The sequence below is a fragment of the Pogona vitticeps genome, chromosome 1 (genome assembly GCF_051106095.1).
Source record: "Pogona vitticeps strain Pit_001003342236 chromosome 1, PviZW2.1, whole genome shotgun sequence".
NCBI classification, from domain to species: domain Eukaryota; kingdom Metazoa; phylum Chordata; class Lepidosauria; order Squamata; family Agamidae; genus Pogona; species Pogona vitticeps.
Window position 1 is genome coordinate 147266738 of NC_135783.1, and position 25877 is coordinate 147292614.

General features: G+C 43.4%; 1 long non-coding RNA gene across 1 annotated transcript in view; it reads right to left on the reverse strand.

The window, feature by feature from the left end:
• Nucleotides 1–22307, reverse strand: part of LOC110078952 (uncharacterized) — a 54912-nt gene extending 32605 nt beyond the window's left edge. The window contains exon 1 of the long non-coding RNA XR_012088158.2: nucleotides 22094–22307. This is a non-coding gene — a long non-coding RNA (uncharacterized LOC110078952). The remainder of the gene's footprint in view (nucleotides 1–22093) is intronic.
• Nucleotides 22308–25877: the final 3570 nt, after the last annotated feature.

Sequence of the window (25877 nt, forward strand, 5' to 3'; positions counted from 1 at the left end):
TATCTGGGTGCTTGGCACTGGCTCAAATCCCATTGAATTCACTGGGTCTCCCGGAATCATGACTGACTCTAGGGTATCCCCAAGCTTCCCAGTCCTGTGGAGTCATAGAACCATTCAACTGCAGAGCAGGAAGGAAACCCAAAGGTCATGGAGCCGAACCCCCAAATAAAGCTGTGTTCTCGTATAACTCTGTTGTAACTATTGCATATAATTCATGCAAGTTATAATGACTTTGAGAAATCCTCCCACTCATGGTCTTGTGATACAGTGCCGTCTAGCAATGGGAAAGAATTCCCTTGCTTCAGGCAGTCTCAATAGAAGAAGTATTTGGGCACCTCTTAAAATTCTTTTCAAGAAGAAACACAAAAATGCAACAACAACAAAAGTCTACAAATTTGATTCTAGGGAGAAAATAAAGTAAATCTTAATCGAATTGAGGATGGGGAAAGAAAGCAGACAGGATTTAGGGGAAAAAACCCCCAAAAATCAAGTCTGAAGGATTTTCACATTCACCATGGTGACCCACACGAATAACAGTGAATTGTTGGTTCAGAGTTCTTGGTTGTTTTTGCACGTTTTCTTTCCACCTCTGCTAAGATCAGATGGTGTCTTGGATTTGGGCTTACTGGAAATGGCCAAAGTTTGGCACAATACCTCAAGTCCTCCCTACAAATTCCTCTAATGAATCTCTGGATTTATTTCTTTTTCGCTTTGTTTTGTTCCCCCATCCCCCCCACCCCGCCCATTGTGTAGACTGTAGAGCATTTTGTGTGAGGGGACTGCTCACTCCAGTGTGGCATAAACATGTGATCGTGGCTTTTCCACGGCAGATTTCTACAGGAATGTACAGTCTGAGAGAGCGAGTATCTCATGGCTTCTTTAAATAATCTTCTGTATTGCGGCCCAGCCGTGCCATGTGTTTGTTCTTATAGGGAAACACACTGATTTGCTAAAAGGTGGAAAGACGCATAACGCTGCATCGTCAAGGCTCGAGGGTCGGTCTTTTTTAGAGTGCCAGATTACTGGCGTTGCACTAAAGGTTGATGTCTCTGATGAGATCATTCCTGTTGTGCCATCTGGAATACAGATGGCTGCTATTTGTTGTGTATGTGTGCAAGGAATGATAAAGCCGCTGCAGACCAAAAAGAAAATAACAGCCTTTCCAGCCGATGTTATTTAGAGCTTCTCCAGCACATTTTCCCCAATGCAAACTGTTGCAAACTTCCATTCCCTTTCCATTCCCACGTAGCTGACACTGTATCATCACAAGAATATGGAGTGGGTAGCTGTGGTTTCATCTGACTTGAGGAAAGACTTGAGTCCTTTATTGGCAGGTGGGGGTGTGTTAATCATTCCAGCTTCATTGTGGTGTCTGATCGGAATTGGTGAGAATTACATTTCAGCCATTTTGATAAGAATTCTGCAAAATACTTAAAATCTTTCGTATCTGCAATAGAAAGATCTCAAGAGTGTTTTAAAAATTGAATGCCAAAAATTGAAACCAAAACTAACAGATTCATCCATCCAAGGCTTTGAGTGGTTGCTTCTCAAAAGTCTGGATCTGAATCTCAGCAAATGAGTGCTGAAATAAGGTTAGCACCTTTTCTCTCTCACCAACTTTTCATCCTTCATGCATAATAATAGACCAGGCTCACACAAAGGTGGTTCCCCACATCCTGACCACATTATCAAGATTCAAAAAAAAAATATTGCAAATCACATATCTGGAATGGAAGGAACTTGAATTCTTTTTTTAAAAAAACTGAATATGAAGAAAGTGAAAATGGAGATTTTGCCATATGAATCTCTCTCTCTCTCTCTCTCTCTCTCTGGGTAGATGGGTAGAATGTGCCAACAAGTCATATTTGACTTGTAGTGATTTTAAAAGAGGTTTTGAGGTAAGCGAGATATTTAAGGAGTGGTTTTACCAGTGCCCCCCCTGTGCTTCCATGGCTAAGTGGGGATTTGAAGCCAGGTTTCCTGAGTCCTATTCTGACATTCTATCTGCTAAACCACACCAAAGTTGGAATTATTACAACCTTCATATGTTACCTTCAAGAGATTTTAACTGGGAGGGACCAGGGTGACTGTCAATCAATCAATCCAGCAGCAACCCGTTGTTTTCTCTCTGCCTCAGATTTTGAAGAGGGCCACGCCTTTCTACTCACAAATTCTTTTCCTGCTTTTTTTCAGTCAGTGCGCAATTAGCAACTATGTAGTGAGTTAGAGTCTGTATTCTGGTGCTGTTTGGCTTAGAATAACAATAAAAAAGGGGGGCATAACAGGATTCATGATAACGGCACATAAAATGGGGCAGAGCGTGGAGAATGTAAACAGGAGGTGGATTTTCTCCCCTCATCACAGCTGAATGCCGAGTTGTCCAATGAACCTGAAATGTGAGAAGTTTGGCACTGGAAATAAATGCATGGTGAATTTCGGTTTCATTACCACAAGACAGAATGGTGATGGCCACCTACTGGGTTGGCTTTGAAAAGGGACAAGGCTGCCTATGGCCATTGGTCATGATGGCTGTAGGCCGCCTCCAGGACCAGATGTTCTATATGGAGACCAATGGCTGAGAAATAACAACAGGGGAGCTTCTTGCCCTCATGTTCTCTTTCTGAGCTTCACAGAAACATTGAGTTGAGCTGTGGGAAAGAGAGGGCAGGTCTAGATGGGCCTTTGCTCTGAGCCACCTTCAGTTCAGTTCTCGTTAGTGCCAGCTGGTTGAGGAAACGCTGCTATCCGCAGAGTTAAAGCTAGAAGGAAGCAACCAGATCTTAGACCCAGAGTTCCAAAATTTAGAGGCCTCAGAAATCCTTCCCTGGAGCACCTCTTTATTTCTGGCAGTGGATCTCATAAATATTGGATCGGCCTCTTCAAGTATGCCCACTGCTTTTCAGGGAACCACGTTGCTAGTAACCAAAGTCTCTGCCACCCCTCCCCATTCATGATTCCCACAGCGACCTTATTCCGTGCCCTCCCTCTCTCCTGGTGGCCCCGGCTCATGATGCTGTGAGCAAGCTGACAAGGGGTGGTGGCAGGAGGACAGCAGGGGAGAGGGAGAGATTGCACAGAGCCATTCCGGCATCATGGCCTGAGAAAGACAACAACAACTAGCTGCCTGCCTGCTGGGTCTGCTTCCCCTGGAAGCCTTGTGCTGACCAGTGAGAGTGCCTGAAGGAGGTTTGTGGGGTTTTGCATAATCTGGAGCTTGGCAGGAGAGGGGGGGAGGGGGATGTATGCTGTTTGCCCCATGTATCAAAATTGTTAGTTGCCACTCTGTCAGAACCTCCTGGGATTCCCAGCAGCTGGTTCAGGAATTATCTGTTCAGTTAAGGATTAAAATGATTTCAGCCTTGATGTTCCATTGCACGGACAAGGAATACGTGCATCCCTCCAGATATCCTTAGACTCCTGCTCCATTCATTTCCCACCACTGGAAAAGCTGGCTAGCCGGGGTCAAACAACATCTGGAGTACCAGCTCCATGTTCCCCTCTCCCCAGCTTTACACCTTATTCTTCTGCAATGATTCAGATTGCAGATTTCAGTCAATATACACACAGACAAACACACGAGAGAGAGATCATTATTTCTTGGCTATCTTTTAGTTGGAATTACTATATAAGCTCGGGAATAGGAAGCCCAGGGGAGCTAGTGTTCTAAGCCAAAACAATCTGAGTTAGCAAACAGGCACAGAAGGGTGACATTGCCAGATTTGGGATTATGTGCTGCACATAATTGCTAAAGGGGGGGGGGAAATACAGGGAATGGGGTGTAGAAAGAGTGAGGCGAGAGAGTAATGAAGCATTTTTTATTCAAATGGGATCACTCCTTTCAAATAAATGATATGTTACTGAAAAAACAGTGTTTTCCATTGCTTAAATATAGTTTACAGTTTATCCTTCACGAACGAACATACTCTGAAAGCTCTACAAAGTCAGTTTTAACCCCTTTGAATGGCTTACTAGTGCTAGTCCTACCATAAGGGTAAGGCAACTGTTTAGAGTGGTAGATGTTAAAAGATCATAGAATCCATAGAATAATTGAGTTGGAAGGGGCCTATAAAGCCATCAGGTGCAATCCCCTGCCCAGTACGGAAATCCAAGACAAAGCAGATCTAACAGATGGTTGTTCAATTTTCTCTTGAATGCCTCCAGCATCGGAACGCTCAACACCTCACGAGGTAATTGGTTCCATTGTTGTACTTCTCTAACAGTTAAGAAGATTTTCCTGATATTCAGCCTAAATCTGGCTTCCTGTACCTTGAGCCCATTATTACATGTCCTGCTGTCTGGGATGATTCAGAGCAGATCCTGTCTGTCTTCTGCATGACTACATTTCAAGTATTTGAAGAGTACTATCGTATCTCCCCTCAGTCTTCTTTTCTCAAGGCTAAACATGCTGAGTTCTTTCAGCCTTTCCTCACAGAGCTTGGTTTGCAGTCCCCTGATCATCTTCTCTGGACTGACTATATTTCTATTAATTTATCCTAAAATGGCATTTGCATTTTTTCCCCGGCCACATCACACTGTTAGCTTACATTCAGCTTTTGAGCTACAAGAATTCTACGATCCTCCTCACAAACTTTGCACTTATCCATGTTAAATTTCATTTTGTTGTTTTCAGCCCTGTGTTCAAACCTACTAAGATCTTTTTGAACTTTCCCCCCTGTCTTCCAAGATATTAGCTGTTCCACCCAATTTTGTGTCATCTGTAAATCTGATAAGTATTCTCTGCACTCCCTCATCCAAATTATTAATAAAAACGTTGAAGACCACAGGGTCCAGGACTGAACCTTGGGGTACCCCACTTATTACCTTTTCCCAGTTTGAGAAGGAACCATTGATAAGCACTGAGTACAATTTGTAACCAACTGTGTATCCACCTGCCATTTCTTCTATCCAGTCCACATCTCGTTAGCTTGCTAATCAGAATATCATGGGGCACTTTGTCAAAGGCTTTGCTGAAGTCAAGATATATATTATGTCCACAGCATTCCCACCATGTAACAAAAAATGAGATAAAATTAGTCTGGCAGGATTTGTTCTTGACTGAGAGGCAACCGCTAGAGACCACCCCACCCAGGCACACTTGTCTGATTTGGGAAGCTAAGTAAGCGCAAGCATGGCTAGTACTTGGATAGGAGTCTATCAGGGAACACCAGGTCCTGCAGGGGGACTCAGTGGTAGCCCAGGGTGTAGCACATGCTTTACAGCCAGAGTTCAGTCCCCCAGATCTCCAGAGATGTCTAGGAAAGTGTCCTGCCTGAGACCACAGATAGCTGCTGCCAGCCAGAGTTGACTGTACTGAGCTAGGTGGGCCAATGGTCTGATATGCCAGATTCCTGTGTTTCTACGGGTATATGGAGGAATCTTGCCTCAAAACTAGCCATTTTTCAGCTTTACCTCTCAGGATTCTAGCAGTACTTGTACAGAGTGCCACAAATGATGCAGTGGTTCCATTTAAGAGAATGCCAGGCCCGCACCGCCTCTGCATGATGTATCAACATGTCTGCACCACAACCTGGCATTCTCAGGTTTGCTGTCATTGCCAAGCAGCTTTGCAACATTGCTCTCTGTGTGGGCTCGAAGCTTTTGCGGCTGTCTATTCTGTCTAACATTGGGAGGGAGGGGCGGGGAGAGCCAAGCTGTTTTTACATAGCTACAAATAAATTCCTTGTTAACCTTTACAGCCATCTGGAGGGAGAGACATTTCTGTTACTACAGCAGACCTGAACTGCCGCTCTAGCTAGAGCGAAGGTGCCTTTAACCGGGTGCGGGAATGAAACGTGTCAGATCTCTGTTCACAGAAGCCTTTCTTTCTCAGAGTCGACCCCTTAAAGAAGGGAGAAAAGATGCAAAAGTTGGTTTGGGGCACGTGCTCAGATATGGGAGGGAGGGGGATAAGAGAGGTCTTCAACAAAAGAAAATTCAGAAACACTCTCAGAAAATGGCGCTTAGATCCTGCAGTCGTCCCTGATCTGAAACAAAAGTGGCCTTTTTGATGCTAGAATGCAACTTCAAAGCCAGTCGTTCTTTTCCCCTTGATGAATGCTTGGGGGAAAAAAAGCTTTGAACTAGTACCTGATTGGCACTCTGGTCATGTCTCGTCTAGCTTATGGTAAAGTTCTTTTCCCTCGGCCTTCCCTGCTGTGGTATCTTCTTTCGCTCGGTCCGATCAATGTTCCTGGCTCATGTCCTGTCCTTTCCTCTCCGGCTGGCTAGGATCCTGCTGCCCCTTTTCTCAAATCCTTGTGCTTCTCATCATCGGCTTCAGCCTGCTTTCCTTTGTGCCGGGGGGGGGGGGGGGGAGAGGCTCCCGCTTCCCACTGTTCATTAAGCCATTTCCCCCTAAATGCTTCTTAGGAAAACTGAAAGCCACTGTTGCTTCAGTTCCATCCTGCATTTTCGCTGCCATCTGTTCCCCCTCATCTGCATTTCTCTTGTGCTCATCCCCAGACATGCCGTCTTTTCCCTCTGGAGGCAACTTTGGTTTGCTGTGTGCAGAGTTTTAGAGAAGTTTATTTTCTGGTAACAGCTACAGTTCCTCCCTATGATGCCTATGGGGCAGCCCCATAGGCCCTACTGCACATATAGGCTATGTGGCATGAAAATCTGGCATGGATCAGCAAACCCAGCAAACTAGAAATGTAGGCATGGAAAGCACAACACAGCCATCAACAGGAAAACTACTTTGGGGGATTGCACTTTGGATCCTGGCTATGCTAACTGAAGGATCCTGGGAATTTGAGTCCAAGCCAGTAAAGTGATGCTTTATTTGATCACTGGCATCTCCAAGTAGATCCCTGTCTGCTACCAGGGAAGACTATCCTAAAAACAAAGCTCTACAAATCAGTTACTTAAATGAGCATGAAGGCCAATTTAAATCAATTTTCCCATTGACACTACTTCATACTTTTCACATACCATGGTGCAGATTTGAACACTAAGTCATGTGGTTAAACTGCTGTACTGCAGCCAAAACTGTGCTCACGACCTGGGGTTCAATCCCAGGTAGTGGCTCAAGGTTGACTCAGCCTTCTATCCTTCCAAGGTCGGTAAAATGAGTACCCAGCTTGCTGGGGGGGGGGGGGCAATGCGTAGCCTGCATAATTAACTTGCAAACCGCCCAGAGAGTGCTTGAAGCGCTATGGGGCGGTATATAAGCACGCTTTGCTTTGCTTTTGCTTTACAGTATATTGCAAGCACACAGAGCCTAGCTAGGCCGCCTAGTGCACTTTGGATCATTGGGCCCACAAGTCACATAACCTACAATCCTTGCTGTTCTGGCTGGGGCTGATGGAGATAGTGGTCATAATATTTGGAAGGCAGAAAGTTGTCTGAAAGACAGCATTATTTACATTGATGGTGAGCAAATTCCAGGGCTAAGATGGACCAATTTTTTGTTCTCTGAAACAACAACAACATACCGCCATCACCAACAGCAACAACATCAAAATAAGAAATTATCTAACATCCACTTCTAATATTATTAGGGAAGGTGAACAGAGTGGAGAGCTACTTTAAAACCACTGCTTTGGGGCACTTGCAGGAATGAAAAATAAGCTGTTATGACCACTTTTTAAAATTTTTGGGCAGGGGGGCTCCGGGGGCCTTAGGAAAGTCTTTGAATGGTCTAGGCACCACTCCCTCATTTTTATGCTACTATTTAAATTCATTACAATAGTTGTAAAAAACCAATTTACATTATACAAACCCATCTATCCATCCACAGTTTATTACAGTTAGAGACCAGCACTCATTATACAAACAATTTGTAATCATGTACAATGGCTGCAATCCTGTTGTGCATTCTCCATGCACAATGGTGATGATGTCATTTCCATGGCAAATTGCTGTTGATTAAAGGCAACCTTTGGGCTCATATGACATCCACAGTGTGTACACTGTAATCCTCCAAAAAAGCCTTTAATCAGTAGTGATTTGCCACTGCTGGTGATGACTTCACTATCATACATGCAATGCAATGCAACAGGATTTCAGCCATGATATAGACAATTAACTAGGAAAAGCAGGTTTTGACAAAACACATAATGCTTTCAAAATGAGTAAAAACAAAATCAGCCACAGCTAGTATAAAGACTAGATTGCAGTGCTGTAAAAACAAACTAAGGGACATGGTGGCGCTGCGGGCTAAACCGCAGAAGCCTGTGCTGCAGGGTCAGAAGACCAAGCAGTTGTAAGATCGAATCCACGCGACGAAGTGAGCGCCCGTCGCTTGTCCCAGCTCCCGCCAACCTAGCGGTTCGAAAGCATGCAAATGCAAGTAGATCAATAGGGACCACCTCGGTGGGAAGGTAACAGCGTTCCGTGTACCTAAGTCGCACTGGCCATGTGACCACGGAAGATTGTCTTTGGACAAAAAAACGCTGGCTCTATGGCTTGGAAACGGGGATGAGCACCGCCACCTAGAATCGAACACGACTGGACAAAAATTGTCAAGGGGAACCTTTACCTTTTTAAAAACAAACAGGATTCTGCTCTTAGAATGTATTCCTTTTTAATGGTTTAATCTTTCACGTCAATTAGTAATGTATTTATTTACTTATTGATTTACATAATCTTATACTAGGTTTCAGAAATACTACCTGCATTTTCAGAAAAAAACAGAAAATGCAGGTAGTTAGAACATTTTAAAGAATCCCAAATTGTTTTAAAAGTAAAAACAACATGAATGTTTCAACAAAGAAAAACTGGGGAAGAGGCGAGTCAAGTAAGTACATAGGGATGTCCAAAATGTTCTAAGAAATTTCCCAAACTAAGGAGTTTCTGGACCAAAATTAAATCCAGGGGATAGACCTCTGGCAGGCGCCAGGAGAAAAGCATTGTGACTGGGTTTGCACGACCAGAAAAAAAAGGCTGTTGTAAAAAGCTGGCTGGGCTTTTGCGACAAGAAAGCTCCTGTCTCGAAAGGCTGGTCTTCCCTTTCTTGCCTTTCTCCAAATGCACAATGTGCCCGTGTGATACAGTAGTTGGCATAATGGGAGGGAACAGGAGAGGGAGCTGGCATGTACATGGAACTGGGCCCATTGCGTCACCTGGAGCAGCACACCCTTGCACACTAACAACACTGAGCTGAACAAATGAATCCCAGTGCTAGCTAGGCATGAATGGAGAGGGATGCTCAAGCTTTACAGCCACTAATGCACGAAACAAAGACTGTCTCCTCCTCCAGTGCTGTTTGCCAGAGACCTGGAGAAGCACAGCAGTTCACAAGAACTTCAAGCTAGTTTTCTGATACCTGGCAATCCTATGTACTCTATACCACCTTCAGCTCTTTGGGGGAAAGTTGGGTTACAGATGTAAATAATAGAATACCTGACATGTCAGATGGGTTGGTTTCTATGGATGATGCTTGGATTTGCTATACTGATGATTTTGTGGGATAAGGATTTAGCCTGCAAAATATCAGGCAATTCAGGAAAACTCTGTGTGCAATCGGATTAATGACAACTTCTGCTGGTGAGAAAGAACAGAGGAAATTGCATTCAAACAAACACAAGGCAACTTTCTTTTCTTCCTTTTAAATATGTTTTCCCTCTTCCTTTGTAAATATTTTGAAGTCATTCCAGAAAATAAAAAAGGAAACAGCAAGATATGCTTGGCTAATTCAAGCCTGTGTTGCTGTTTGTTAATAAAGAAGGAAATCAAATAATTACTGGCATTAATAAAGAATAATCCTGTAGCTGATTAGAGCAGCGAGAGGAAAAGAGATACAAAAATACCATTTTAAACAAATTGGGTCTAATAACATTGCTGCTGGTAGCCAACCATGCTGAGATATGTCAGAAAGTCTTAATTATAAGCAGCTCAGGAAAAAAAACTAAGGAGAAGACAAATTTACAATACAAAAGAAAGAAATTATATCTTGGATGCCATATACATATTTAATCACTGGGCTTCAGATAAGGAAGAATGCATAATGTCATCTGCTGACAATAAGAGAGCCTCACTAATGCAGCGTTTTCCCTTTCAGACTGCACACAAACGTTATGTGGGATTCGGAATGATTGTTAAGAGGTGGGTGATGAACTAGGGCATTAGTTATGGCGGAGAAATGGGCTTTAAGAAGAGACCGAGCGCCCGTGAAGACAATCTCTGTGGAAATGAGGACTCTTTGCTGACTACTGATGACTGCATTTACAAGCAATGCGTGCGTCCCAGTTCCAAAAAGGAATCGCTGCTGAGAGGCTGTGCAGACTCTTTGTAGACTGCCGATCACTGCATTTGTAAATCGGCTCCATGAGTCAGAACTTGGGGACATGATTTCTTCTCCCCAGCAGCATCCAGGGATAGGTGGTAGTCCGAAGCTGGGCAGGCTGGAGACTCTGATTTCATTGGAGTGATTCATCTGAACTACGGAGGGGGTCCTGAAGATGCTGAACCTCTTTTGGGTAGAGGGGTCCAGCACCTACCACAGCTGCTGTTAAATCTGGATTAAAGCATAGAGTAGATTCATGCACAAGAAACTGGGAGTTCAAAAATGACTTCTCACAGCTTTGACACATGAATCATTTATTAACCACTCATGAGTTGTAAGGAAAGAGTCCTGTGCCTACTGAGAAGTGATTCCTTTCGGAAAAGTGGGACCCAGCCCTGTCATCTTTAGAAATATATATATGGAGTCATTTGAGAGATACTGTTATCTCTCTTCAGAAATCTAATATGAGTGGGGAAGCTTCTTTTCTCTGGAACATTTTCCCTTTCTGTGCTCCCCTAAGATTTCATTTGATGTTGACTGTGTATTCTGGGGGATGGGGAGGCTGAAAGCTCCCAAACCTTTACCATCCAAATCCAGCAGCTGACATCAAATTGCAGTTGCCACTAAGGCAGCACTTTATGGCGCGGGGAAGGGGACAGACGGTATTCTCGGCATTCTTGCATCGCAGAGCTCTGCAGATAAGTAGGGAAGGCATAGCAGCTCCCTTTGTTTCAGAAGGGAAGATGGGAATGGTCCCTAGTTGGTTCCATTAGTGCTGAATTCTGGTGACACACTTTCATTGATGGCAACAGAGATAACAAAACTGGCCTGGAGTGGAGGGTGTAGTTCTTTGGGGGAGTCTAATAAGCAGGAAGACTACAGCTCCTGTAAAGACCTAGACCTTCCAGGAAGCACTCGGGTCATTTCTTTTTTTGTACATGAAGTTGGCCTGCCACAGAGGCCTGTCTCAGGTGAGTGAAATGTAGGTGTGGAAAAGTGTCTGTAAGTGATTCTCAGAGTTCTGCCTGAGTAATTATTAGAAAATGGGAGCTGTAGTCCAAGAAAGAAAGAACAGCACACCCCTAGAAGGTATTGAATGGCTACGGCACTGGCCTGTTTATAATTACCAGAGACTTCTTCCCAAAAATGGCTATCTTCCAAGTCTCTGGTAGGAAGAATGATATGACTAAGTTGTGCAGTGTTAAAAGTTCAGCAGTCTATCATCTGAGGGTTTTTTTTAAAAAAAATTGCATAGAAGCCAACCGGCCATCTGGCCCCAGCAACGTGTGTGTGTGTGTGTGTGTGTGTGTGTGTGTGTGTGTGTGTGTGTGTGTGTGTGTGTGTATGTGTGTGTGTGTCTCACAGGTGCTTCTTCCCTCAGAACAATGATTCAGGTATTGGCCAATCTCCCCCACCTTCAGCAGTGAAGGCATATGATTAAAAGAATTTAGGTGTGCAAACTCTCTCACTTCCTTGGTATTATTTTCACACCTAGCCGTACAAAGACCTACCATTTTCTTGACAGGCTTCTCACACCTTGCACATTGAAAGATATATACTTTGGTTAACAATATGCTCAACAAGTTCCTTGTTCCTTGCCATATTAACTACTTTTACTCCACCCCCGTTGTTTCTTCCTCAAATGAGAAATGACTTCTTTTCCTTAAAGAAGAGTCGGGGACCCATCAGCCCTCCACATCTTGTTGGGCTCCCAGGGCTGACAGCCCTAGAAAGTTACTTAATTACTTATTTATATATTTACTTTTACTCCATCTTTCTCCTCAAGAAGGACCCCAGGCAGTTTGCAATCATTAAAAGACAATATTAAAGCTGAAACAATAAGTACAGTATGCAATTATTAAAAAGGAGCAAACAAAACACCTCTCTGAGAGATGTTAACCACAAGTAGTACTAAAGAGCCAGTCAGAGCAGTAATACAGTAACAATCCGGCTAAAAGTCACTGTCATGTGGCCAGTTGCTCAGGGAACGTTTGCCTGAAGAGAAAGGTCTTTGCCTCCTTTGGAAGGACAGCAAAGATGGAGGCCAGCCTGACCTCCTGTGGGAGGGAGCTTTGAAGTTTGGGAGCAGCAACAGAGAAGGCCCTCTCCTGTGTCCCCACCAGTTGCACCTGTGGAAGTGGTGGGGCCGAGAGAAAGGCCTCCTCTGATGATCTCAACACCCAAGCTGGTTCATAAGAAGAGACACGGTCTTTGAGAGAGCGTAATGAGGGCGCCAGATTGGGGAAGGCTACGCTGCATCACATTGGTTCGTCCTTCTCTTCCCAGGCTACATGGGACAAAGCCCCACTAAATGCAATGGTTCTTACTTCAGAGTAGACGCATGTTTGTTTGCACTGTTAGTTTAGTTATCTCTATTTACATCCCATCTATTTGTTTCTCTGCTACCTGAGAGTGTTTTTCAAGACCACTTCAAGGGTACCAGATTTCCTGCGTGGACAGTTCTTCCATGTATGTGAGCACTTCATAGATTGTCATATGCAGAGGGTAACCATCAGCACAGCCATTTATTTTCTCTGCTCATTCATGCACCAGGAAGCAGTGGCGGTGGAGGCAGCGACGGCAGCCGCTTCCCAGTGGGTGTTCTAGCTTTTCAAGGACAATGACTCTGTGTCTTGCTTGCCAAAAGAGGTTTTTGCTGTCGGTAGCTGACAGTTTCGAAAGCTCAGTAGAATGATAAAGAATGCAAGGGAAATAGCCAGTTCCTATTGTGTACAGGCTGGCCTCTTTTATTTATCCATATTTTCCCCCTTGCAACAAACCACAGTTAATTTGCTTTCACCTCCAAACTTTATAGCTCAGTAGCCACAATCTCCTCAAGGTAGTTACCAGAGATCTACGTGGCCTGTACTGTTTCAGACTGTGGGGAAGGGTTCTTATGATGGAATGGTCCTCCATATAACATTTGGGGGAAAAATGACTAGTTTTTAGACATAGACCACTGATTTGTCAGTGTGAAGAATTTCACCTGGAACCATTCTCCTTGACCTAACATGTTAGGGAGCATGGTTTGATGGAGGGACATTCACTCACTTACACAATCCAGTATTAAATGTGGTCCCTGCTTGATCTGGACTGAGCAGCTTGTATACCTCCAGAAGTTTCATATCGGTCCTAGTCGGTCCAGCCAATCATAAGGAACAATGGGAGTCACAGTTGTTTCAAAGGAATGGTGTTTTATTTTAATTAATTGGACAAATCTCTTAATTTTTGTCCTAATGTTGGCCAAACACAATTAGAATGGTGACTTAATTTAATTAGGTCCCAATTAGTTTAAAATTAAAGGTTAAAAATGGAAATGTGAAGGCATTTGAGTTAATTAGCCGCAGAACAAGCCTGAGCTTCAGGATAAGGAGAAGTGGCAGAGCCGATAATGGCAACAATAGCAGCAGGAGGCAGAGTGCAACGACTGTGTATGTATGTGTGAGCAATAAGAGCGTGAGAGAAAGAGAAGATGCTGGATTAATTGGTTTGAGATTTGTGCCCTCTTCAATGGGAACCAAGGAGCAAACAAGTAGTAAGGGAAAACTGGGGTAGAACGCTGGGGTTATCTGATCCTTTAAACTGGAGGTGACTGGAATTGCATTTCAGATCCTAGTCTTTGCAAGAAAAACATGTGCTACACTCCTGATCTTTGTGCAGAGTCTACCAGTGGTCCCCAACCTTGGGCCTCCAGATGTTCTTGGACTACAACTCCCAGAAGCCTTCACCACCACCTCTGCTGACCAGGATTTCTGGGAGTTGAAGTCCAAGAACATCTGGAGGCCCAAGGTTGGGGACCACTTGATTCCAGGTGGGTGAAGAGGCAGAGGATGCAGTTTTTCAATCATGCAGAAAAATGTTATCCATTTGCTCAGAGGCACTCAAAATAGATCTAATTAAGAACTCTCCACTTTTGATTCATTCATTAATCTTTGTAGCCCTTTATCATTGCACTCCAGTAGTGTACTGACTCAGAGATCTCTAAGTGGAATATACACATTGTTCTTTATTAGCCTTTTTCAGTCCAGACAAATAATCCACAGTGTCTGAAGTGTAAGTGAACATATCTGTGTTGCTGGAGACAGTGGCTGTTATACTTTTGGCACATCATGAGATAAGGATTGGTGGGAAAGACTGCAGCACTAGGAAATGTTGAAAGAAGCAGGAAAAGAAGGTGGCCAAATATGAGATGGATTGACTCCATAAATGAAGCCATAGGCTTGAGTTTGCAGTTGCTGAGCAGCTGCAGTCCAGTTGCTGGACATTTTGGACAATAGGGTCTCCATAAATTAGAGGTTACTTCATAGCAATTGAGGATTGGAAGATGGGGATGGAAAGAAGGGAAGAGAGATGGAAATCAACCACAAAGCTTAACTAAATAGGTTCTCAGATCAATATTTTGGAGCACCAGTCTCTAAACGGGCACTCTCCAGATATGTTAGTTTGTGAGTTTTACAGTCCCAGCAAATGAAGTGTTAGATTTGTAATCCAGGACATCTGAAAAATACCAAGTTGTGGAACCCAACTTAAACTACAGAATGTGAGGGAGTACATAGTAAAATGCCACAAAGAGGAGCAGGGTAATTTTCTCTTAGGTTTTTTTTTAATGAATGGCTTAATATTTCATGTAATCTTTTACTTAACTAATAAAGAAGTGTACACTGTAGTCTTAATCTGAAAAAAAATCCTCTAAAAACTTAATCACGTAGGACTTTAAAAAAATAATTTCTCCCTCTCTGAGTGTAGTAGTTCATCCACTTTTGAAAGACTAAAAGTTTCACACTTCAGATCTAGATGTTGGTGGACTCCTGTACATGCTGTACATTAGGCTGTCCTAGAAGAATGTCTGGAAGATTCATTGACAGCACGATATCATGGCCGGGATGCTAACTTTTGCACGGTAACGAGATCATTTTAGATCAATACAGAAAAGTCTGTACTAGTTGCTAGTTGTTTTCCAGATAGTCCTCCTCTATTTAGCACTGGTTGGGCCCCATCTAGAGCAGTGGTTCTTAACCTTTGTTACTCGGATGCTTTTGAACTGCAGCTCCCAGAAACCCCAGTCAGGACAGCTGGTGGTGAAGGCTTCTGGGAGTTGCAGTCCAAAACTCCTGAGTAACCCAAGGTTAAGAACCAGTCATCTAGAGGACTGTGTCCACTTCTGGACACTGAGCTTTAAGAAGGATACCAACAAACTGGAGCAAGTTCAGAGCAGGACAACAAGGATGATGAGGGGACTGGAAATCAAACTCTATGAAGAAAGTCTGCATGTTTAGCCTTGAGAAAAGAAGACTGAGGGGAGAGGAGACATGATAGCACTTTTAAAATACTTGAAAGGTAGTCATACAGAGGAGGGGCAGGATCTGTTCTTGATCATCCCAGAGTACGTCGTCGTTTAGTCGTGTCACTTTTTACGGAGTGATTAATATCCTGCACTTTCCTTACAGTTCATCCATTGCATCTCAGATTCCAGGGGGCTGATTAGATTTATAACACAGTAAGGTTAGAACAATTCATCATGTAGTTTCATTCGTTTAGTCGTTTAGTTGTGTCCAACTCTTCGTGACCCCATGGACCAGAGCACGCTAGGCCCTCCTGTCTTCCACTGCCCCCCGGAGTTGGGTCAAATTCATGTTGGTTGCTTCGCAGACACTGTCCAGCCATCTCATCCTCTGTCGTCCCCTTCTCCTCTTGCCGTCACACTTTCCTAACATTAAGGTCTTTTCCAGGGAGTCTTCTCCTCTCATGAGATGGCCAAAGTTCTGGAGCCTCAGCTTCAGGATTTGTCCTTCCAGTGAGCACTCATGGTTGATTTCCTTCAGAATGGAGAGGTTTGTTCTCCTTGCAGTCCAGGGGGCTCTCAAGAGCCTCCTCCAGGACCACAATTCAAAGGCATCAATTCTTCGCCGGGCTGCTTTCTTTATGGTCCAGCTCTCACTTACATACATCACGACAGGAAAAACCATAGCTTTGACTATTCAGACTTTTGTTGTCAAGGTGATATCTCTGCTTTTTAAGATGCTGTCAAGGTTTGTCATCGCTTTCCTCCCAAGAAGCAGGCATCTTTTAATTTCGTGGCTGCTGTCTCCATCTGCAGTGATCATGGAGCCCAAGAAAGTAAAATCTGTCACTGCCTCCATATCTTCCCCTTCTATTTCCCAGGAGGTGATGGGACCAGTGGCCATGATCTTAGTTTTTTTGATGTTGAGTTTCAGGCTGTTGTTTTTTTTTTTTTTTTTGGCACTCTCCTCTTTCACCCTCATTACAAGTTTCTTTAATTCCTCCTCACTTTCGGCAATCAGAGTGGTATCATCTGCATATCGGAGGTTGTTGATATTTCTTCTGGCAATCTTAATTCCGGCTTGGGATTCCTCCAGTCCAGCCTTCCGCATGATGTATTCTGTATATACGTTAAATAAGCTGGGGGACAATATACAGCCTTGTCGTACTCCTTTCCCAATTTTGAACCAATCAGTTGTTCCATATCCAGTTCTAACTGTTGCTTCCTGTCCCACATATAGGTTTCTCAGGAGATAGACAAGGTGGTCAGGCACTCCCATTTCTTTAAGAACTTGCCATAGTTTGCTGTGGTCCACACAGTCAAAGGCTTTTGCATAATCAATGAAGCAGAAGTAGATATTTTTCTAGAACTCTCTGGCTTTCTCCATAATCCAGCGCATGTTAGCCATTTGGTCTCTAGTTCCTCTGCCCCTTCGGAATCCAGCTTGTACTTCTGGGAGTTCTCGGTCCACATACTGCTGAAGCCTACCTTGTAGGATTTTGAGCATAACCTTGCTAGCATGTGAAATGAGTGCAATTGTATGGTAGTTGGAGCATTCTTTGGCACTGTCTTTCTTTGGGATTGGGATGTAGACTGATCTTTTCCAATCCTCTGGCCACTGTTGAGTTTTCCAAACTTGCTGGCATATTGAATGTAGCACCTTAACAGCATCATCTTTTAAGATTTTAAATAGTTCAATTGGAATGCCATCACCTCCACTGGCCTTGTTGTTAGCCAGGATTTCTAAGGCCCACTTGACTTCACTCTCCAGGATGTCTGGCTCAAGGTCAGCAACTACATTGTCTGGGTTGTCCGGGATATCCAAATCTTTCTGATATAATTCCTCTGTGTATTCTTGCCACCTCTTCTTGATGTCTTCTGCTTCTGTTAGGTCCCTCCCATTTTATTTACAGAGATATGCAGGAGAATAAACCACAAATCAGTGTTATCCCTGTAATTTGAGTCAGACAAAAAAAGAAGAGGCAAATATATCTTAATACACAGTCAATTTCTTTACTCTAGGCCCTAAAAAGTCACATATTGGGAGCAGGGTGGAGACCAATTGAAAGTTGGCAGGGGAACAAAGGCTTGATCTTTTGCCCATTCCATGTTGACCCCTTCGGAGTTGCCGTTCCTTCTGTGGGGCTTTAATTTAAATCTAAAGGCAAGGAAGTCCATTCAGTTTGAGCTTGACCTCTGTGATATCAGCAGAAGCACAAGGTGGGCAGAGGAAAAGCCAAATTGCCTGGCCCATATAACACCCAAGGCATTTTGTTTCAGTTCTCTCGGGCAGTGTTCAATAGGCCCCATTGCCAGTTGCTTGGTTCTCTGTGGATTTTTCTGATTTGCCAAACTGACTGGATGGGGGCTTCCTCTTGCAGCTACAGAGAGGCAGAGAACAGCGCCAAGGCATTTAAGCTGTCTACCAGCCCTAAATGGATCTGGAAAGAGAGGTGCAAGGCAACCGTCCAGCAAGGTGAAAGCTACACTTAACAGAAGACAAGATGATGGATTGGGGCATACATTATTAATCATGTATCCACTATATTGGACAGTTGGTTAGTCACACATTGAACTGGATTTCTCATTTATAATCCTCAGCGTGTGGGAAAATGCATTGGCGGTGATGTATCCCCTGCAGCGAGGGATCTATTGAGAGATCTCTCACTTTGATTACATTGGCAAGGATCCCCGCCCGATTGTTTAACCACAGCAGCACCACCTGACTGTTCCCCGGCCTGAATCATACTGCCGAAATGAAGAACGCTCGCAAAGGAGATGGGTTGACAGGAGTTGTGTCTTTTTCCATGGAAGGGCTGTGACTGCTATTCCCTGTACAGTAATGAAAAATGTTTTGCTTTAAAAAGGGGGGGGCATTGTTTACAGGGCACTTTTACAGTGCACATTGTTTACAGAGTAAGTTGGCTTTGTCGAAATGTGTTCAAATGTAGTGACAAAACTACAGGGGAAATGATACTTCTTAGTACGACTGCACAACCAGATTTTGGTGACCTGATAGAGAAGAGGAAGGTCAGGGGGCTAAAAACTGCATGGGAGCTACATGGGGTCACACACCACCTCTTCCCTACAGAATTGGGAAGCAGGTTATCTGGAAGGCCACTTGCAACTGTTATGGATGAGCCGTAAAGTCAAAGTCTGAGGCACTCTTTCTTTCCTGGTTCACACAGAAGAGCTAGCTATGAGGCTAGCAAGTATCGAGGACAGGGGCTTTTTGCTGGTGGCACCACATCTTTGGAATGCTTCCCCCCCCTGGAAATGTGAGTCCTCTCTTGTTTGCTGACTTTCAGGAAGGTGTAAAAGACCATTGGTTTGACACATTCTGCTTCACAGATTTTAGCTGCTGCTACTGCTGCTGCTTTTTTGAACATCACTGTGTTTTCATGATGTGATTATGTATTTTATACTTCTCTGATAATTTGTAATCCCCTCAGTGAAAATTTTGCTGGACAAAGTAGACTATAAATATGTTGAAGTATCATTATTGCCATTGTTATCATCATGCTTTTTAGTGACTTAGTAGTCAAAACACTCAAGCTGCTACACCAGCCTGGCTCTCCAAATAAATAAATAAATATAAATCTCATGATAGTATGTAATTTTAGAATTCCTGGATCTCAGTTATTTCATCTATGTTGTTGAGCTATGATTTTTAAAAGGTTAAGCTTTCAGAAGCTTATTTTTTGCATATTGGACTCACATTGCTTTAGAATAATCTTTCTTCTTTATTGATCTGGAGGGTGATGATGAATGTGGTGGTGGACATTTAAGTTGTTTTTGTTCTACGTGACAATAATTTTTGTGATATTTTAACTTCTTCCCATACTATGTCAAGTAATTTATTAATGCCTTTTTCATTTATGTCCATTTGATTTCTGTCCATGGATCCTCCTTAACTTAACTTTAAGAGCAGGAGATGTGATCAGGGCTCTTCCTAACAAATTATTCCACCCATGGAGGCATACCAAACTGACTCTCTGCTGTCCAAGTGAATTCTGCTAATAGCTTAACTGCTAAACCCTGGAGCTCAGCCCTGCCTAAGTTCAACTCTGGGAATCACTCACAAAGTGGTTCAAGTCTGTAAGCCATGTATGAGAGGGAGGCTCTTTGCATTAAACAGCACTATGTTGTTAGAGCCCTTTGCTGCCAAAGCAGAGTGTCTGTCTCTGTCTGTCTCCAAACTTGAAACAAGAGCTTGACACAAATAACTTCCTTTAAAAATGTTAATGACCACAGGAGCTAACCAGAAATCACAATAATCTGTTCTGAGTCTTCTGTCAACCTGGCAGAAGCAGCTGCCTGCCATTACACTTGGGGTGTATCCACTCCTTTGACAATTTGGTTCTCCTACTTCAGGCATGGACTAATGCTGATCTCACTGTGGTTTTGGTTCCATTATGGGTTGTTCCCCACGGTCCTACCACACACTCTCAGCAAACCAGGTTTTTTTTATGACCCAGCAGCTACAAAATCTCATTGAATTACTGTCTCTTAACCTAACCTGCCTCACTGGGGAGTTGAGAGAATAAAAATGAAGTCAAGACTGGGAATTTGCATGTTGCTCTCTTCAAGAAGGATAGCCCCCTCCCCCAAAAAATCCCCTTCTGGCTTCAAGATTTCCTCCTTCAAGGGATCCTCAGAGAGAAAATATTGTAAGACATCTCAACTGCCTCACAGCATGCCTTGCACAAAAGAAAAATGTCACATTCTTGTGGTAGGTGGTGTCTTGTATACAACAACTCCTTGCAGGAGATGCACATAGGTACCCCCATCTTGCACAGTACTGTACAGTGATTCATCCTGTGCAGGATGTGGCATAGCCCATAGTAGTGTGGTGGCTTACCTTGTGTAGGATGGGACACTACATTGCATGGGTGGGAGTATATCAGAGGGAACAATGTCGGTAAATCCCACAGGGATTGCTGAGAACAAAATCCCACAGGGTTTGCTGAGAAGTCGTCACATCCCTGAGCAGGACAGTGTATGCCAGCCTGGCAGGAAAAGGAATATGAATGTAATAGAGTGGTGCCTCAACTTACAAACTTAATTGGTTCCAGAACTCCAGTCATAACTCGAAATGGTTGTAAGTTGAAGCACCATTTCCCATAGGAATGCATTGAAATGCAATTAATTAATTCTGGCCAAATAACAAAATCACCAAAAAAAATCTTAAAATTTAAATTTAAGAAACCCACTGCACGACCCATTGGAAATGCAATTTATCTGTTCCAGCCAAAGGGGGGGGGGGGAAGAAAGGCAAACAAATCCCGCAAGACCCATCGGAAATGGGGATAAAAACAGCAAAAAAAAACAAACAAGCCCTGCAAGATCCATCACAGCATAGAATCATAATCCCACCACCCAGCCCAAAAGCATGCTGCAAAACCCATCTGGAACAGTTTTTTAAAAGTGGAAAGCAGCACCTCACCTTACCAGGTAGCCTCCTCCGATCGCACTCCTTCTAACCATTGGGGTGAAGGAATTACAAAGAAGCAGCCTCTTCACCACCAATGGTTAGCAATTTGAATTTCCTGCCTTTTTCTGTTCGTAACTGGAAGCTCCGGCTGCAAGTCGAAGCAAAATTTTGCGGCCGGAGCTGGTCATAACTCAAAATGGTTGTATGTCAGGACATTCGTATTAGATAATAGTATATGACAACAAAAAGCAGCTTGACCTCACTTTGTTAATAAAGACAACACCGGAGTTCATCACAGCATGGAGACCATTATCCTCTGGGAAGCCCCAGAGGTGGGCGAATCATCATCATCCTGTGCTGTCAAGTAAATTCTGACGTTATGGCAACCGTTTTCTGGGTTTTCTAGGTAGAGAATACACTGAAGGGGTTTACCATTCCCTATTTCTAGGGGCACCTTGGCTGGGCAGCTTGCCGAAGGCTACACAGGCTGCCTCTTCTCCCAGGAGACACGGCGGGGAATTAAACTCCCAACATCTGGCTCCACAGGGAAGGCATCATGTACTGGTTTAAATTACTCCAGGGTGGGGGAACCCTCAGAAATCCTATAGGCATCCTGACCGACCTTCCTTCCTTCCTTCCTTCCTTCCTTCCTTCCTTCCTTCCTTCCTTCCTTCCTTCCTTCCTTCCTTCCTTCCTTCCTTCCTTCCTTCCTTCCTTCCTTCCTTCCTTCCTTCCTTCCTTCTTTCCTTCCTTCTTTCCTTCCTTCCTTCCTTCTTTCCTTCCTTCCTTCCTTCCTTCCTTCCTTCCTTCCTTCCTTCCTTCCTTCCTTTTTTGGGTTAACACAAGCAGCAGTCACAGCTCAATCTTGGTGCATGAATGCTTGAGCAATCACTTACTTGCAGGAAACCAGAAGGTGTGCTTTGCATGTCAAAGGGGCACAGCTTGCTCATGCACTTGGAAAAGCAGGCAAAGACTTATTCCCCCCATAATTGTAGGGAGGATTGCCGCCTGCCTAAGCCATCCCTGTTTTGCTTCATCTGTTATTTTCCTCTTCATTCCATTTGCCTTCCCTGGCTAATTTCTCCCTTCCTCCTCCGGCCTCATCCACAATGAATGTGAGCATTAAAAAGAAAAGAAAAAAAGTAGTACATACTTGCCTTGCCAATGCATACATTTTATTCCTTGTTTCTCTTTGTGGATGCCTGTAAAGCTGGTTGAAATGTGTGCTGTGCTGTAACCTCTCTAGACAGACGATTGTCTCTCTTTTAGCTGCTGCAGTGAAGGCTCTGGCAGCAAAGCAGCAGGCTGGCTAGCGCACAAAAGGCCAGGAATGGCTCTCAGCCTCTCTCCCTCCAGCTTCTTTAGTCAGTTTCCTGCGTTTCCTGTATGACATAACCAAAAGGACCTTTCTTTCTTGGGCATTTTGGGAGTGTGGGTGTAGGAAATAAAAGGCGTGACTTCCCTTTTTTTTCTGCCCCAACATGACATGGCATTCTGAGGAAATAACATGGCCATGCTAAGAGTTAACTGTCAGTTGCAGACTCTGTGGCTTTTGGGCTTCTGCTTTGGAACAAATGTGCAACAAACCAAATGGGGTTTATTCGGGTTAACCTGTTCCAAAATGAATGCACTTCCCTATTGCTTAAAGTTAACCCAGTTTACCAGAGTTGTAACTCCGATGTGGCAACAGGGGCTTTGGCACCAACATCTAGATGACCTGAAAATCTTAGAAGCAGATCTCTTGGTGAGTGTTAGCAAAACAAGTGGCAACGGCTTGGAGGGCCTATTCACTTCCCTTTGTTTGAAAGCATGAACTTTCTTTTTCAATCTTTTTTGGGCGGCTGTGTCACATTCTTTCCCACTTTTTTCTGATGTGGGACCCATGCCCATGTCTCAAGATGGATGGGAGGTGATGACACTTGCCCCAAGCGCCCTAATGGCTATTTTACACCTCTGAAGCTTAGTGTAGTGCGGTGGTTCTCACCTCTCAGGTCTTGGGAAAGGTCAACCTCAAAGGCCAAGGGAAGGGCCGGTAGGAGATGCACAATCCAAAACAAACAGAGCTCAGGATCTAGAACAGCAGTCAGGGATTAAGCTCATGCCTTCCCACCAGACAGAAGTTGCTTAGACTGAGAAACAGGCTCCGGGTTTCATAGAGTAAGGGTTAGGAATTTGCCTGTCCCCAAGGTGTGATCCTTCCCGTCTCCAAACCTGTAGGTGGCAGTACTGAAGACAAAATCGAAAACCAAACCACTCAGGACCCAGGTTCAGGGATTTCCATGCAGTCGGCATGATACACATACATATAAAGCCTGTTCTACATCAGGTACCATGCTTGTTGAACAGCACTAACACATGTATCAGATGATCAGAACCAATGGGAAAAGGGGCAACTAGCAGTTATGTAGCTGAGGTGGTGTGTTTTCCCCTCATTTTCTAGATCTAAATTTAGATTGATATTCTTATGCTTCTTTAATGTTTCTCTTTCTGAGGCCATTTGGTGTTTCTTCTTGCTCTTCCATTGTAGCTAGGGAGAAACAGATTTGCACCCTTCAAATCTAATTCCAGGGGCTTCTACAACAGAGTTTAGTGATCCTTCCCCCCCCCCTTCCTGCATTAATTCTTCCTGCATTATCCTTATCCCCCCTTCCTGCATCATTTCCTAGTTAATAAGCAGTAAGTTCTTTCTTTCTTTCTTTCTTTCTTTCTTTCTTTCTTTCTTTCTTTCTTTCTTTCTTTCTTTCTTTCTTTCTTTCTTTCTTTCTTTCTTTCTTTCTTTCTGCCTTTCTGCCTTTCTGCCTTTCTGCCTTTCTGCCTTTCTTTCTGCCTTTCTGCCTTTCTTTCTGCCTTTCTTTCTGCCTTTCTTTCTTTCTGTCTTTCTTTCTTTCTGCCTTTCTGCCTTGCTACTCTTTCCCAGAGTGCTTATTCCTGTTTCGTCTCACGAGCTTTGCACTAGGCCATTGGACAGGTAAAAAAATGCTACGTAACTCTAACCACGCATGGCATTTATATTATTGGACAGGCCTAGCCGTAGACATTGTGCTGCCTGAAGTGGAGTAGCAAGAAAGAGGAGAATACTATCATTCTTTTTCCAAAGAACTGGTACAGTTGCCCTTGCATTAGTGATTGAACAATTCAGTCATCTATAATAGAAAAGGTTGTACCGAACATCCTTTGTTCGGAAGTTAGAAAGAGATTGAGAGATTGAGAGGAGGAGGGAGAGAGAGAGATTTTATGTCTGCAGCACAACACTCTATATATCACAGCCAGAATACTTTGATATTTGTATCCATGGCCACCCAATTTACTACTCAGCCAGAAAAGCAGTGGAAAAATTTGGACTTGCTGGAGATTAAGTGCCTGGACTGCCATCTGCATGCCAAGCTAGCAAAGACACACATCCTAGTTCTAGAAGGTCATCCTGCATCTGAATGGAACATATGGGTTTAAAAAGTAAACACTTCCTCACTATTTGTATCGAGGACTTTTGGGCTATTTTATAAAATCACACAATCACTTCCTCATCTTGCATTTAAATGAGGGGAACAAAATTCATCCCTAAAATTATCCATCATCCACTGCAGAGATCACAGACTGGCAGTTCTGTTTCCGTCCCTCTCTTCAGTTGGTGGTAAATGTCAAAAACAAGACAAGACGAAACAAAGGATCCTAGGCTGATCCAGTTTCAATGATATGTTTTACCCAGGAAGCAGAACTGAAACTAAGACCCCTTAGGCTTCTTTCACACATTACACGGAAATAACCTGGGTTTGTTATTTAATATCCTCTCAACCTGGGGGGCTATGGCTAATCTTGCCCCCCTACTGACTCTGTTCCAGTTGCCACAGCGTTGCAAATGCTGAGAATGTCTGTTGGCACTTTGGAGACTAATAAAGTTATTGTAAGCCACCTAGAGTGGTCGAAATGACTAGATAGGCGGGGTATAAATAAATAAATAAATAAATAAATAAATAAATAAATAAATAAATAAATAAATAAATAAATAAATAAATAAATAAATAAATAAATAAATAAATAAATAAATAGTGGCAACGCTGCTTGAGCTTCTTCCTTTATTTCCTATGGAGCTTCTTCCTTTATTTGAATGGTGATGGGGGGACAGTCCTCTTTTTAAAGTGTTCTCCAAGGCCATCTAGTCAAAGACTGGTTTAAGGAAGGGACAGCAGAGGTTTTGGTCACTCATCAAGAGTTTGAGCACCTGGACAGCCGCCTGAGCCAACAGATTGTGAAAATGCAGGTCTGGTCATGCCCTCCTACCCCACTGAGTGAAGGCCATTTATTGGCGCAGTTAATTTGAATATTTATTGAGGTTTACCATAAAGAACATGGGGGATGGGTCAAAGTCAGTTCAGCAACATTCTGGGAAGAAAATGGTGGCATTTGCTATCATCAACCCCTTTGTTACATACAGAGATTTTCCTAGGCAGGTTATGATTCTAATCACTCTAGAGTTGTCTAAACAGATACAATCCCAAACAAACAACATTAAACCTTTAAATGAAGTCTCTAGGGCATGCAAAACCAAGACCTATGAAATGGGCAGCTGCTTGAAATGTTATTTAGCACAATCTAAACGCCCACCAGTCCTGAGTTTTCGAAGCAGCCCGAAGAGTTCTCAGCCGTAAGGCAGTAAAGCCTGCAGATCAACGTATGATTAAGAGAGAAATGAAAATATTATATCTACCTAATCCAAGAAGGGAACGAAATAACCTCTTCCTGTAAGTACAAGATATTGGGGAATTCTGGTTATTTCTTCTGGTTAACAGAGTATGAAGTAGGAAAACAATACATAGAACACATAGTGAGATTAGTTCAGTCTTGTCATCGACCGCTTTGTTGTCTTTTCCAAATAAACTAGCACTTTCAGATCTGCTTTGATCATGTCTGTCAGATCTGCTTTGATTTGGATTCCAGCA